We start from the raw sequence: 15,620 nt of genomic DNA, 5'->3' as shown, positions 1-15,620 counted from the left end.
CGATTCAGACTCTTGAAGACATGCTCAGGGCATGTGTGATCGATTTTGGAAACGGATGGGATAAGTATCTACCGTTAGCAGAATTTTCGTATAATAATAGTTATCATGCAAGCATTAAAGCTGTACCATTCGAAGCATTGTATGGAAGGAAGTGTAGATCTCCTATCTGTTGGAATGAAGTAGGAGATCGACAATTAACTGGTCCCGAGATCATACACGAAACGACTGAGAAGATAGTACAAATCAAGGAGAGATTGAAAACAGCCCGAAGTCGCCAAAAGAGCTACGCCGATGTCCGAAGGAAACCATTAGAGTTTCAAATTGGGGACATGGTTATGCTAAAGGTGTCACCTTGGAAAGGTGTAATACGTTTCGGTAAAAGAGGTAAACTGAACCCAAGATATGTAGGCCCGTTCAAGATCATCGAACGCATTGGACCGGTAGCTTATCGACTCGAGTTACCGCAACAACTCGGCGGAGTACACAATACCTTTCACGTCTCAAACCTTAAGAAGTGTCTTGCAAAGGAAGACCTCACCATTCCTCTTGAAGAAATCCATGTCGATGAGAAACTACAATTCATCGAAGAACCAATCGAAATCATGGATCGTGAAGTTAAACAGCTCAAGCAGAGCAACATACCAATCGTTAAGGTTCGTTGGAATGCTCGAAGAGGTCCTGAGTTTACTTGGGAACGAGAGGATCAGATGAAACAAAAGTATCCACACTTGTTTCTCGATGACGCAAAATAGGTACAATTTTAAAATTTCGGGACGAAATTTATTTAACGGGTAGGTACTGTAACGACCCGCACTTTTCCGATCGTTCTATACTTATGAGATTAATATTTACATAAATTAAACCTTACCAACATGATAAGCAATCCAAATTGTTGAGACTTATGTTTTTGAAAAGAGTTTTACACAACGTTTGACCGTCTAGTTTGACCGATGATATCACGAACTATACAATATATGATAATTATACATACATATTTAACATGATCTAAGGATGTTTAAATATCTCATTTTGTATTAATAACAAAAAGTCATAAGTATATTTTGAAACTACTAACTTAAGTTTTCAAAACAATAACCTACGTAACGTTATTTGACATAAATACTGATGATTTATAATGTTTATACATATATCGTATAAGTAATGTATTTAATCATTTTTAAAGAGCTTTTATACATAAAACAATATAAGTATATTTACAAAAGATAGTTATATTTGAATTCTCGTTCCGTTTCCTCAATAATCCTATACGTATATCTAGGGTACTATACACAGCTTCTAGAAGTATTTACTATTGGTATATACCAATAGAAATCTTCAATTATTGGAATAATATGTCATTCATGACATAATAAATTTTAACTTATCTTAGATATTTTCACTAAAAACCAAATTTTCAAGCCTATAAATAAGCACCATTTCTAACTCATTTTTACACATTCATTTTCCAAATTTTACTTCCAATTTTCACACACACTTGCAAGAACTCTCTCAACTTTTATTTTACTACTTCTTTTCAGCAACTTTACATTTTAAACTTGAGGTAAAAACTCTACTTCAACTCTTTTTCAATTCATATATTTAAAGCTATATATATAAGAGTTTATAAACTAGAACATAGTTTGAATGATTTCAAACTTGTTCGCAAACTAAATAGATCCTTCTAACTTAACTTTTAAAATACTTCAAGACCTGTAACATATCTTAATTATATGCTAACTTAACAAGGTATAACTTGGTTTTTCAAAGAACACCTTAAAAACTGAATTTACGACGTCGGTGTGCAACCGGGGGCTGTTTTGGGTTGGATAATTAAAAACCATCTTAAACTTTGAATTGGAGGTTTATTTTCTGAAAAAATGATTTTTACTATGAATATGATAACACATAAAAATTTCATGATTTAACTCAAAGTATAAGTATTTTTAGAAAAATAATCATTTGAGGTTGTTTACATGATGGAAAATGATTAACTTCATAAGTTTCACTAAAGTTTGACCTATGCCGTGTGATTTTGAATACAAACTAAGGTATTTACAGTTCATAGTCTTAAAGAGGGACTCGATCCAAGGAGATGGCAAGTTGAATCAACGAAAACGGAGTTGTAACGAAGAAATTATGACCGAAACAAAATCGGATATCCAAGACTAGTTTAGCCACGAAAATAATTGGGAAAAAATTAAATAAATCACATCTTTTTAAGTTAACATGATATTTTATATATATGTACTTATAATTCAATTTTATATGGTTCAGGATCACCCGTAAACAACACGAGAAGATTAATCATAAGATCCCATGATTGTACGCAACACGTCATTTGACAACACCGGTACTTTATGTACGCAACACGTCATTTGACAACACCGGTACCATGGGTCAAGATTAATCTCGACCAATACATATACGATGGGGTTTTATTTATTTCGTTGGGGGTTTTATTTATTTCATTGCGGGTATATTAAACATCTAAAAATGAACCATTAAAATTGAATTACTAACAACGAACTGCTAACTACGGACTAAGGAATTATTCAAAGTATTAAAAGTATAACAAGTATATATATGTGACGTTTGTTTAAAAAGAAAAGGTATTGATATATTATATATGGATAGGTTCGTGATATCAACCGGAGACCAAGTCAAATTATATATATATCTTCAAGACGAAAGTGAGTATATAGTCCCACTTTTAAACTCTAAATATTTCGGGATGAGAATACATGTATTTTATGTTTTACGTTATGGACACAAGTAACTGAAAAATATATTCTACGTTGAGTTGTACCACTGGCATACTTCCCTGTAGCTTGGTAACTGTTATTTACAGCGGTATTGTAAACGCGAATCCTGTTGATAGATCTATCGGGCCTGACAACCCCAACCGGACTGGACGACCAGTATTCAACGGTTGCACAGTACTTCGTTTCGTGACTACACTTGGTACGGTGTAGTAAGATTTCATAATAAAGGGAATATGCGACGTGATTAAATGTTAAGTATGGTTACCAAGTGCTCAACCACTTAGAAAATTTTTATTAAACTGTTTATATACGAAATCTTGTGGTCTATATATATATATTGCTGCCGGCACTAAACCTATATCTCACCAACTTTATGTTGACCTTTTAAAACATGTCTATTCTCAGGAGATTACTAAAGCTTCCGCTGCATAATGTTGAATTTGAGCAGGATCTTGCGTACGCATATTTGTGTCAAAAATAAAACTGCATACCCGAGGATCTGTGTTGTAAAATATGCTAGAAACCGTGTTGTTATCATTATATGTAAAGTTTGTAAGTCGAAGATTATCGCTAAACGATAATCATTTTTATGTTGTCCAAAGCTTGTAACAAAAATAAGAATCATGGTTTGTAATGTATAATATATGCAGTTTTTCTTTTAAAAATGTCGCATATAGAGGTCAATACCTCGCAATGAGATCATACGTTATTTAACACGTTCTTATGGTTAAGGACGGGTTATGACAGTATGACCTATGCATTTACTTAAGGTAACTTATTTGTTTAGGTTGCGTTTTACGGTCGTGACTGTTCGACTACCGTACCATTTTACTAAGAGATTTACTGTGCTTTGCAAAGGTGAGTCTACTGTCCCTACTACTTTTATTTGGGATGAGATAACATGCTATTTCAAATGTTTTACATATTAGGCACGAGTAACTAAACGAATATACATATGAGTTCAGATCAAAAATCCCTTAGCTTGATTATATTAATTACTTTACGTAAGCTCGACTTATAGGGACGGTACTGTTAGGTTTGATAAACCTCGCCTCAATGTACGGGGTGCTTATTCTGTTGTAACGGGTAAACTTGATCGGTGCATGCTTAGAAAGGGTAAAAGGAAGACGCGTAGCGCTTTAGCTATCCGCAGGGTTAAAGTCTTATAATTAAGTGCTCATTATAATGTAGAATTTTTACGATGTTTTTCAGAAATCTCATGGCCTAACTTACTAAATGCTTTACTAAACCTGTAGATTCACTCAACATTTTTGTTGACCCTTTTCATGTTTTTATCTCAGGTCCTTAGAGGTATGCTTGCGCTTGCTGAAGTTGTCTTGCTTGCATGTTGCTAGTACCCAACATGTTTTATCGTTTCCATTTTTAAGAACATACATTCGTATTGAAAACGATTTACTTTAAATACCGTTTTGAGATCATTTATGTTGGTTATTGATGTCAAACTATTTTCGGAATTATTTTATATTTAATGGCTTGTCAGTTGAATTTAATGTGAATGCTTTTCGAAAAATGTCTCATATAGAGGGCATGACTGTTAACTGTGGGACCAGAGTTAATACGCCGTTAGTGGATTCTGAAGGGGTATTACATATTCCTTCTATCCGTTTGAAAGATTACCTGCAACTTAGATCAACTTGTCTTCACCTTGGACAAGTATTAATCTCCAATAAGAGTAATCAACTCCATAATTCCCTTTAAGGAAGAAGATAGCTAAGCTAGCATATACTTCCAATTACAAAGTACATAGACTCACCCTTTTCTAGTGATGTTAATCCTAAGACAATTCTAAGGATTATTACAACACTATGCAAACTTACAAAGATAAGAATTTGAAAGTAAGTTTACAAACACCCCTTTTATAATCTATGAGATTATAAAACTTCTCTTTCTGATCAAAAACATATGTAGAAGTGTTATGTTCTTGTGATTCTCTTGCTAATCATAAACATATGTAGAAGTGTTATGTTCTTGTGATTCTTTGATGATTTTGAGTTGTAGCATGCAAAAGGTCCAAGTCTTCAAAGTTCTCCAAGCCTTGCTATTTATATGGAGAGATAAACAAGTTAGCCGTCACTGTCGCTTGGAGCACGGTCGACCGTGGGTCGATCGCACGTGGTCCAGTGTAAAATATGTATCCGTTGTATAGTCGTTTGAATTAGTTTTTGACATCACTCTTTGGACACTTTACTTCATTTAACACTTGCAAAAGATACCCAACATCCTATACAAGTACTATATGCATTAAATGTCCATTTACCTTAGATGTATTGCCTTGATAGTGACTTATCATGCGCAAAGTGGAAAGTCTAACATTCTTGGATACAAGTCATGATAATCATTTGAGACAATCTCAGTTTTGTTATAATCCTTTATTTGTAATCAACACATTTGCTAAGTCTCTATTGGTTGGTCAACATGTCATTGATGACACAAACCCACTTTAATCACAAAACATGCTAGTATTCAAATTTGAACTTGTTTGTAATTCATTAAGTGTGTTAATGATGTCTTGACAATTTAAGAAAGTAATGACGATTAAACATGTTGCAAGACATCAAGTTAAATCAAGTTTAAACTTATTCATAAACTTAATTTTAGCCTTAGGCAAACCTATGTGTGTTAATTATTCATTGTCTTTTAAGATCACTAGATTATGACATTTTAAGCATTATCCAAGTAGCACAAGCATATATTGAAGTAGTCCAAATACTAGTTGGTGGAATCCAACTTGTAACACATAGAAAGACATGGTTCATACATACACATATTAAATAACTACTTAGCATTTAGCACTTAGTAGCCAAGTAATATTCATGTAATGACTAGCAAGAGATCACTAAATAATTTAGAATTAAACATATAGTGATAACATAGCATTAAGATAAGATTATGTAGGTTTTACTTGCAAAGTGGTATTTGCGAGATTAATGTATAAGTATACATCCTAAAAATGTCTAGATACATTTTACATGAAATGTCCCGTTCATATTGATTATAAACGTTCCATATTAATTGATTTCATTGCGAGGTTTTGACCTCTATATGAGACGTTTTTCAAAGACTGCATTCATTTTTAAAACAACCATAACCTTTATTTTATCAATAAAGGTTTCAAAAGCATTATGTAGATTATCAAATAATGATAATCTAAAATATACTGTTTACACACGACCATTACATAATGGTTTACAATAGAAATATATTACATCGACATATGTTTCTTGAATGCAGTTTTTACATAATATCATACAAACATGGACTCCAAATCTTGTCCTTATTTTAGTATGCAACAGCGGAAGCTCTTAATATTCACCTGAGAATAAACATGCTTTAAACGTCAACAAAAATGTTGGTGAGTTATAGGTTTAACCTATATATATCAAATCGTAACAATAGACCACAAGATTTCATATTTCAATACATCCCATACATAGAGATAAAAATCATTCATATGGTGAACACCTGGTAACCGACATTAACAAGATGCATATATAAGAATATCCCCATCATTCCGGGACACCCTTCGGATATGATATAAATTTCGAAGTACTAAAGCATCCGGTACTTTGGATGGGGTTTGTTAGGCCCAATAGATCTATCTTTAGGATTCGCGTCAATTAGGATGTCTGTTCCCTAATTCTTAGATTATCAGACTTAATAAAAAGGGGCATATTCGATTTCGATAATTCAACCATAGAATGTAGTTTCACGTACTTGTGTCTATTTTGTAAATCATTTATAAAACTTGCATGTATTCTCATCCAAAAAATATTAGATTTTAAAAGTGGGACTATAACCCACTTTCACAGATTTTTACTTCGTCGGGAAGTAAGACTTGGCCACTGATTGATTCACGAACCTATAACAATATATACATATATATCAAAGTATGTTCAAAATATATTTACAACACTTTTAATATATTTTGATGTTTTAAGTTTATTAAGTCAGCTGTCCTCGTTAGTAACCTACAACTAGTTGTCCACAGTTAGATGTACAGAAATAAATCGATAAATATTATCTTGAATCAATCCACGACCCAGTGTATACGTATCTCAGTATTGATCACAACTCAAACTATATATATTTTGAAATCAACCTCAACCCTGTATAGCTAACTCCAACATTCACATATAGAGTGTCTATGGTTGTTCCGAAATATATATAGATGTGTCGACATGATAGGTCGAAATATATATAGATGTGTCGACATGATAGGTCGAAACATTGTATACGTGTTCCGAAACATTGTTTCATGTTCATAATAAAAATCATTTTCCCAGAATTACAACTTTTAAATCAAAGTTTATCATAGTTTTTAATTAACTAACCCAAAACAGCCCGCGGTGTTACTACGACGGCGTAAATCCGGTTTTACGGTGTTTTTCGTGTTTCCAGGTTTTAAATCATTAAGTTAGCATATCATATAGATATAGAACATGTGTTTAGTTGATTTTAAAAGTCAAGTTAGAAGGATTAACTTTTATTTGCGAACAAGTTTAGAATTAACTAAACTATGTTCTAGTGATTACAAGTTTAAACCTTCGAATAAGATAGCTTTATATGTATGAATCGAATGATGTTATGAACATCATTACTACCTCAAGTTCCTTGGATAAACCTACTGGAAATGAGAAAAATAGATCTAGCTTCAAAGGATCCTTGGATGGCTTGAAAGTTCTTGAAGCAGAATCATGACACGAAAACAATTTCAAGTAAGATTTCCACTCGAAATAAGATTGTTATAGTTATAGAAATTGAATTAAAGTTTGAATATGATTATTACCTTGTATTAGAAAGATAACCTACTGTAAGTAACAAAGGTTTCTTGATCTTGGATGATTACTTGGAATGGATTTAGAAAACTTGGAAGTAAACTTGCAATCTTGGAAGTATTCTTGATTTTATGAAACTAGAACTTTTGGAATTTATGAAGAACACTTAGAACTTGAAGATAGAACTTGAGAGAGATCAATTATATGAAGAAAATTGAAGAATGAAAGTATTTGTAGGTGTTTTTGGTCGTTGGTGTATGGATTAGATATAAAGGATATGTAATTTTGTTTTCATGTAAATAAGTCATGAATGATTACTCATATTTTTGTAATTTTATGAGATATTTCATGCTAGTTGCCAAATGATGGTTCCCACATGTGTTAGGTGACTCACATGGGCTGCTAAGAGCTGATCATTGGAGTGTATATACCAAAAGTACATACATCTAAAAGCTGTGTATTGTACGAGTAAGAATACGGGTGCTTACGAGTAGAATTGTTGATGAAACTGAACGAGGATGTAATTGTAAGCATTTTTGTTAAGTAGAAGTATTTTGATAAGTGTCTTGAAGTCTTTCAAAAGTGTATGAATACATATTAAAACACTACATGTATATACATTTTAACTGAGTCGTTAAGTCATCGTTAGTCGTTACATGTAAATGTTGTTTTGAAACCTTTAGGTTAACGATCTTGTTGAATGTTGTTAACCCATTGTTTATTATAACAAATGAGATATTAAATTGTTATATTATCATGATATTATGATATATAATATATCTTAGTATGATATATATATATACAGTTAAATGTCGTTATAACGATAATCGTTACATATATGTCTCGTTTCGAAATCATTAAGTTAGTAGTCTTATTTTTACATATGTATTTCATTGTTAATACACTTAATAATATATTTACTTATCATTTAACATAATTAACCAAGTGTATCAATATCTTAATATGATTCATATGTACCTAGTAAGACGTTGTTATAACGATAATCGTTATATATATCGTTTTCTAGTTTCTTAAATTAATAGTCTCATTTTTATGTATATAACTCATTGTTAAAATACCTAATGAGATACATACTTATAATAAAATCATGTTAACTATATATATAACCATATATATGTCATCGTATAGTTTTTACAAGTTTTAACGTTCGTGAATCACCGGTCAACTTGGGTGGTCAATTGTCTATATGAAACCTATTTCAATTAATCACGTCTTAACAAGTTTAATTGCTTAACATGTTAGAAACACTTAATCATGTAAATAACAATTTCATTTAATATATATATAAACATGGAAAAGTTCGGGTCACTACAGTACCTACTGTTAAATAAATTTCGTCCCGAAATTTTAAGCAGTTGGAGGTGTTGACGTATCTTCTGGAAATAAATGCGGGTATTTCTTCTTCATCTGATCTTCAAGCTCCCAGGTGAACTCGGGTCCTCTACGAGCATTCCATCGAACCTTAACAATCGGTATCTTATTTTGTTTAGGTCTCTTAACCTCACGATCCATTATTTCGACGGGTTCTTCAATGAATTGAAGTTTTTCATTGATTTGGATTTCGTCCAACGGAATAGTGAAATCTTCTTTAGTAAAACATTTCTTCAAATTTGAGACGTGGAAAGTGTTATGTACAGCCGCGAGTTGTTGAGGTAGCTCTAGTTAGTAAGCTACTGGTCCGACACGATCTATAATCTTGAATGGTCCAATGTACCTTGGATTTAGTTTCCCCCGTTTACCAAATCGAACAACGCCTTTCCAAGGTGAAACCTTAAGCATGACCATTTCTCCAATTTCAAACTCTATATCTTTTATTTTACTGTCCGCGTAGCTCTTTTGTCGACTCTGGGCGGTTTTCAATCTTTGTTGAATTTGGATGATTTTCTCGGTAGTTTCTTGTATTATCTCCGGACCAGTAATCTGTCTATCCCCCACTTCACTCCAACAAATCGGAGACCTGCACTTTCTACCATAAAGTGCTTCAAATGGCGCCATCTCAATGCTTGAATGGTAACTGTTGTTGTAGGAAAATTCTGCTAACGGTAGGTGTCGATCCCAACTGTTTCCGAAATCAATAACACAAGCTCGTAGCATGTCTTCAAGCGTTTGTATTGTCCTTTCGCTCTGCCCATCAGTTTGTGGATGATAGGCAGTACTCATGTCTAGACGAGTTCCTAATGCTTACTGTAATGTCTGCCAGAATCTTGAAATAAATTTGTCATCCCTATCAGAGATAATAGAGATTGGTATTCCATGTCTGGAGACGACTTCCTTCAAATACAGTCGTGCTAACTTATCCATCTTGTCATCTTCTCTTATTGACAGGAAGTGTGCTGATTTGGTGAGACGATCAACTATTACCCAAATAGTATCAAAACCACTTGCAGTCCTTGGCAATTTAGTGATGAAATCCATGGTAATGTTTTCCCTTTTCCATTCCGGGATTTCGGGTTGTTGAAGTAGACCTGATGGTTTCTGATGCTCAGCTTTGACCTTAGAACACGTCAAACATTCTCCTACGTATCTAGCAACATCGGCTTTCATACCCGGCCACCAAAAATGTTTCTTGAGATCCTTGTACATCTTCCCCGTTCTAGGATGTATTGAGTATCTGGTTTTATGAGCTTCTCTAAGTACCATTTCTCTCATATCTCCAAATTTTGGTACCCAAATCCTTTCAGCCCTATACCGGGTTCCGTCTTCTCGAATATTAAGATGCTTCTCTGATCCTTTGGGTATTTCATCCTTTAAATTTCCCTCTTTTAAAACTCCTTGTTGCACCTCCTTTATTTGAGTAGTAAGGTTAGTGTGAATCATTATATTCATAGATTTTACTCGAATGGGTTCTCTATCCTTCCTGCTCAAGGCATCGGCTACCACATTTGCCTTCCCCGGGTGGTAACGAATCTCAAAGTCGTAATCATTCAACAATTCAATCCATCTACGCTGCCTCATATTCAGTTGTTTCTGATTAAATATGTGTTGAAGACTTTTGTGGTCGGTATATATAATACTTTTGACCCCATATAAGTAGTGCCTCCAAGTCTTTAATGCAAAAACAACCGCGCCTAATTCCAAATCATGCGTCGTATAATTTTGCTCGTGAATCTTCAATTGTCTAGATGCATAAGCAATCACCTTCGTCCGTTGCATTAATACACAACCGAGACCTTGCTTTGATGCGTCACAATAAATCACAAAATCATCATTCCCTTCAGGCAATGACAATATAGGTGCCGTAGTTAGATTTTTCTTCAATAATTGAAACGCCTTCTCTTGTTCATCCTTCCATTCAAATTTCTTCCCTTTATGCGTTAATGTAGTCAAGGGTTTTGCTATTTTGGAGAAATCTTGGATGAATCTTCTGTAGTAACCAGCCAATCCTAAAAATTGACGTATATGCTTCGGAGTTTTTGGGGTTTCCCACTTTTCAACGGTTTCGATCTTTGCCGGGTCTACCTGGATACCTTCTTTGTTCACTATGTGACCGAGGAATTGAACTTCTTCTAACCAAAATGCACACTTTGAAAACTTTGCGTACAGTTTTTCTTTCCTCAATACTTCTAGCACTTTTCTCAAATGTTCTTCGTGCTCTTGATCATTCTTTGAGTAAATAAGTATGTCGTCGATGAAAACAATGACAAACTTGTCAAGATATGGCCCACACACTCGGTTCATAAGGTCCATGAACACAGCTGGTGCGTTAGTCAATCCAAACGGTATAATCATAAACTCGTAATGACCATAACGCGTCCTAAAAGCAGTTTTTGGAATATCATCCTCCTTTACTCGCATTTGATGATATCCAGAACGTAAATCGATCTTCGAATAAACCGACGAGCCTTGTAGTTGATCAAATAAGTCATCAATTCTCGGCAGTAGATAACGGTTTTTGATGGTAAGTTTGTTCAACTCTCTGTAGTCAATACACAACCTAAATGTACCATCCTTCTTCTTGACAAAGAAAACAGGAGCTCCCCATGGTGATGTGCTTGGTCGAATGAAACCACGTTCTAATAGTTCTTGCAGTTGGCCTTGCAGTTCTTTCATCTCGCTGGGTGCGAGTCTATAAGGAGCACGAGCTATTGGTGCAGCTCCTAGTACAAGATCTATTTGAAATTCAACAGATCGATGTGGAGGTAGTCCCAGAAATTCTTTCGGAAATACATCAGGAAATTCTTTTGCGACGGGAACATCATTGATGCTCTTTTCTTCAGTTTGTGCTTTCTCGACGTGTGCTAGAATAGCATAGCAACCTTTTCTTATTAGTTTTTGTGCCTTCAAATTACTAATAAGATGTAGCTTCATGTTGCCCTTTTCTCCGTACACCATTAAGGGTTCTCCTTCTTCTCGTACAATGCGAATTGCATTTTTATAACATACGATCTCTGCTTTCACCTTCTTCAGCCAGTCCGTACCAACTATTACATCAAAACTCCCTAACTCTACTGGTATCAAATCAATCTTAAATATTTCGCTACCCAGTTTAATTTCTCGATTCCGGCATATATTATCTGCTGAAATTAATTTACCGTTTGCTAATTCGAGTAAAAATTTACTATCCAACGGCGTCAATGGACAACTTAATTTAGCACAAAAATCTCTACTCATATAGCTTCTATCCGCACCCGAATCAAATAAAATGTAAGCAGATTTATTGTCAATAAGAAAGGTACCCGTAACAAGCTCCGGGTCTTCCTGTGCCTCTGCCGCATTAATATTAAAAACTCTTCCATGGCCTTGTCCATTCGTGTTCTCCTGGTTCGGGCAATTTCTAATAATGTGGCTCGATTTTCCACATTTATAACAAACTACATTGGCATAATTTGCTCCGACACTACTTGCTCCGCCATTACTCATTCCGACACCATTTGTTCCTTTCGTTCTGTTAACCCCTGGTCCGTAGACCTCACACTTCACCGCGATATGACCATTTCTTTTACACTTATTGCAAAATTTGGTGCAGAACCCCGAGTGATACTTTTCACACCTTTGGCATAGCTGCTTCTGATTGTTGTTGTTGTTGTTGTTGTTGCGGTTGTTATTGTTGTTGGGATGATTGTTGTAGTTGCTGTTGTTGTTGTTGTTGTTGTTGTTGTTGTTGTTGTTGTTGGGCCGTTTGTTATAGTTGCGATTGATGTTGCGATTGTTGGGATAATTGTTGCGATTATTATTGTAATTGATGTTGTTGTTGTATTGGTGATTCTTATCACCGTTTTCCTCCCACTTTCTTTTGACTTGCTTCACATTAGCCTCTTCAGCCGTCTGTTCTTTAATTCTTTCCTCAATCTGGTTCACTAGTTTGTGAGCCATTCTACATGCCTGGTGTATGGAGGCGGGCTCGTGTGAACTTATATCTTCTTGGATTCTTTCCGGTAATCCTTTCACAAATGCGTCAATCTTCTCTTCCTCATCTTCGAACGCTCCCGGACACAATAGGCATAATTCTGTGAATCGTCTTTCGTACGTGGTAATATCAAATCCTTGGGTTCGTAACCCTCTAAGTTCTGTCTTGAGCTTATTGACCTCAGTTCTGGGACGGTACTTCTCGTTCATCAAGTGCTTAAATGCTGACCACGGTAGTGCGTACGCATCATCTTGTCCCACTTGCTCTAGATAGGTATTCCACCGTGTTAACGCAGAACATGTGAAGGTATGCGTAGCGTACTTCACTTTGTCCTCTTCAGTACACTTACTTATGGCAAACACCGATTCGACCTTCTCGGTCCACCGTTTCAATCTGATCAGTCCTTCGGTTCCATCAAATTCCAAAGGTTTGCAGGCAGTGAATTCTTTGTAGGTGCATCCTACACGATTTCCTGTACTGCTAGATCTAAGGTTATTGTTGGTATGTAGCACAGCCTGTATTGTGGCTATGTTTGAAGCTAGAAAAGTACGGAATTCCTCTTCATTCATATTCACGGTGTGTCGAGTAGTCGGTGCCATTTCCTTCAAAATAGTCAAATGGAACAAGTTAATCATACAGAATATTAAGAGTAGTTAATAGTATTTCATAGCATAATATGAACTCATTTATAAAAGCTTTTTCTTCATATTAGCGTTTTATAAGTTTAAATTCGGCTAGTACCTACCCGTTAAGTTCATACTTAGTAGCTAATATACAATTCAACTACTACAATTCTATATGAAAAACTGATTATAATAATATTTCGCGTTCAAACTTTTATACAATATTTTACAAACTTACAATACCGCTTATTTTACATAAAGCATGAAATATAGCACACAATAACTTTAATACAAGATAGTTGTGAAGATAATTCTAGCTAGTACACAATTCGTTCAGCAAAGGCAATAAAGACACGTAATTCATACGTCCAGAAACAAGTCATGCATTCTGGTTTTACTAGGACTACTTCCCATCCTTGGTCTTGTGGAACATAACCATTATGGCCATTGATAAGACAGCGTGTTGTAACGTCTTCAAAGGGACGAGGGTTACGTAATGAACAACAGTCTTGTAATAACCTAAAAACCTCATTTCTTACCCCAATTACCGACTCCGTCACTTGTGGGAACGTTTTGTTTAATAGTTGTAGCCCGATGTTCTTTTTCTCACTTTGGTGAGAAGCGAATATTACTAACCCGTAAGCATAGCATGCTTCTTTATGTTGCATGTTAGCCGCTTTTTCTAAATCATGAAGTCCTATATTCAGATACATTGAGTCAAAATAATTTCTTAACCCGTTGCATAAAATAGCATTTGGGTTCCCCGCAATATATGCGTCAAAGTAAACACATCGTAACTTATGGGTTTCCCAATGTGATATCCCCCATCTTTCAAACGAAAGTCTCTTATAAACCAAGACATTATTGGAACGTTCTTCGAATGTCTTACAAACTGATTTCGCCGTAAATAGTTGTGCCGAAGAATTCTGACCGACTCTAGACAAGATTTCATCAATCATGTCTCCGGGTAGGTCTCTTAAAATATTGAGTTGTCTATTCATTTTGTGTTTTTATACTGTAAAATAGACAAGAGTTAGATTCATAAAAAAAAAAATTACTTATTAATACAAGCAATTTTTACATATATCATAAAGCATAAGCACACTATATTACATATATTACACCACATGAATACAACTATCTTATTCCGACTCGCTCATTTCTTCTTCTTCGGTTTTGGTTCGTTTTGCCATGTTTCTAGGGATATATGATGTTCCCCTAATACGAGCTGTCGTTTTCCACAACGGTTTAGAAAAACCAGGTGGTTTAGAGGTTCCCGGGTCATTGTTACAACTTAAGGGCTTCGGGGGTTGACGATACATATAAAGTTCATCGGGGTTGGAATTAGATTTCTCTATTTTTATGCCCTTTCCCTTATTATTTTCTTTTGCCTTTTTAAATTCAGTTGGGGTAATTTCTATAACATCATCGAAATTCTCGTCGGAATCCGATTCATCGGAGAATTGGTAACCCTCCCAATATTTTGCTTCCTTGGTGGAAACACCATTGACCATAATTAACCTTGGTCAGTTGGTTGAGGATTTTCTTTTACTTAACCGTTTTATTATTTCCCCACCGGTTCTATTTCCTCCTCCGGTTCCTCCTCTTCCGGTTCTGATTCTTCTTCCGGTTCTTCTTCGGGAACTTGTGAATCATTCCAATATATATTCGGCTCTTCGTTATTATTAGATGAGTCAATGGAATTTGTGCTAGAGGTAGACATCTAACACACAATATCAAACATGTTAAGAGATTAATATATCACATAATATATACATGTTAATAATATATAGTTTCCAACAAAAATGTTAAGCAATCATTTTTAAAGAAAATACGGTCGAAGTCCAGACTCACTAATGCATCCTAACAAACTCGATAAGACACACTAATGCAAATTTTCTGGTTCTCTAAGACCAACGCTCGGATACCAACTGAAATGTCCCATTCATATTGATTATAAACGTTCCATATTAATTGATTTCGTTGCGAGGTTTTGACCTCTATATGAGACGTTTTTCAAAGACTGCATTCATTTTTAAAACAACCATAACCTTTATTTTATCAATAAAGG

Source organism: Rutidosis leptorrhynchoides, chromosome 8 (genome assembly GCF_046630445.1).
Source record: "Rutidosis leptorrhynchoides isolate AG116_Rl617_1_P2 chromosome 8, CSIRO_AGI_Rlap_v1, whole genome shotgun sequence".
NCBI classification, from domain to species: Eukaryota; Viridiplantae; Streptophyta; class Magnoliopsida; order Asterales; family Asteraceae; genus Rutidosis; species Rutidosis leptorrhynchoides.
Note: the sequence above shows the minus strand (reverse complement) of the source record.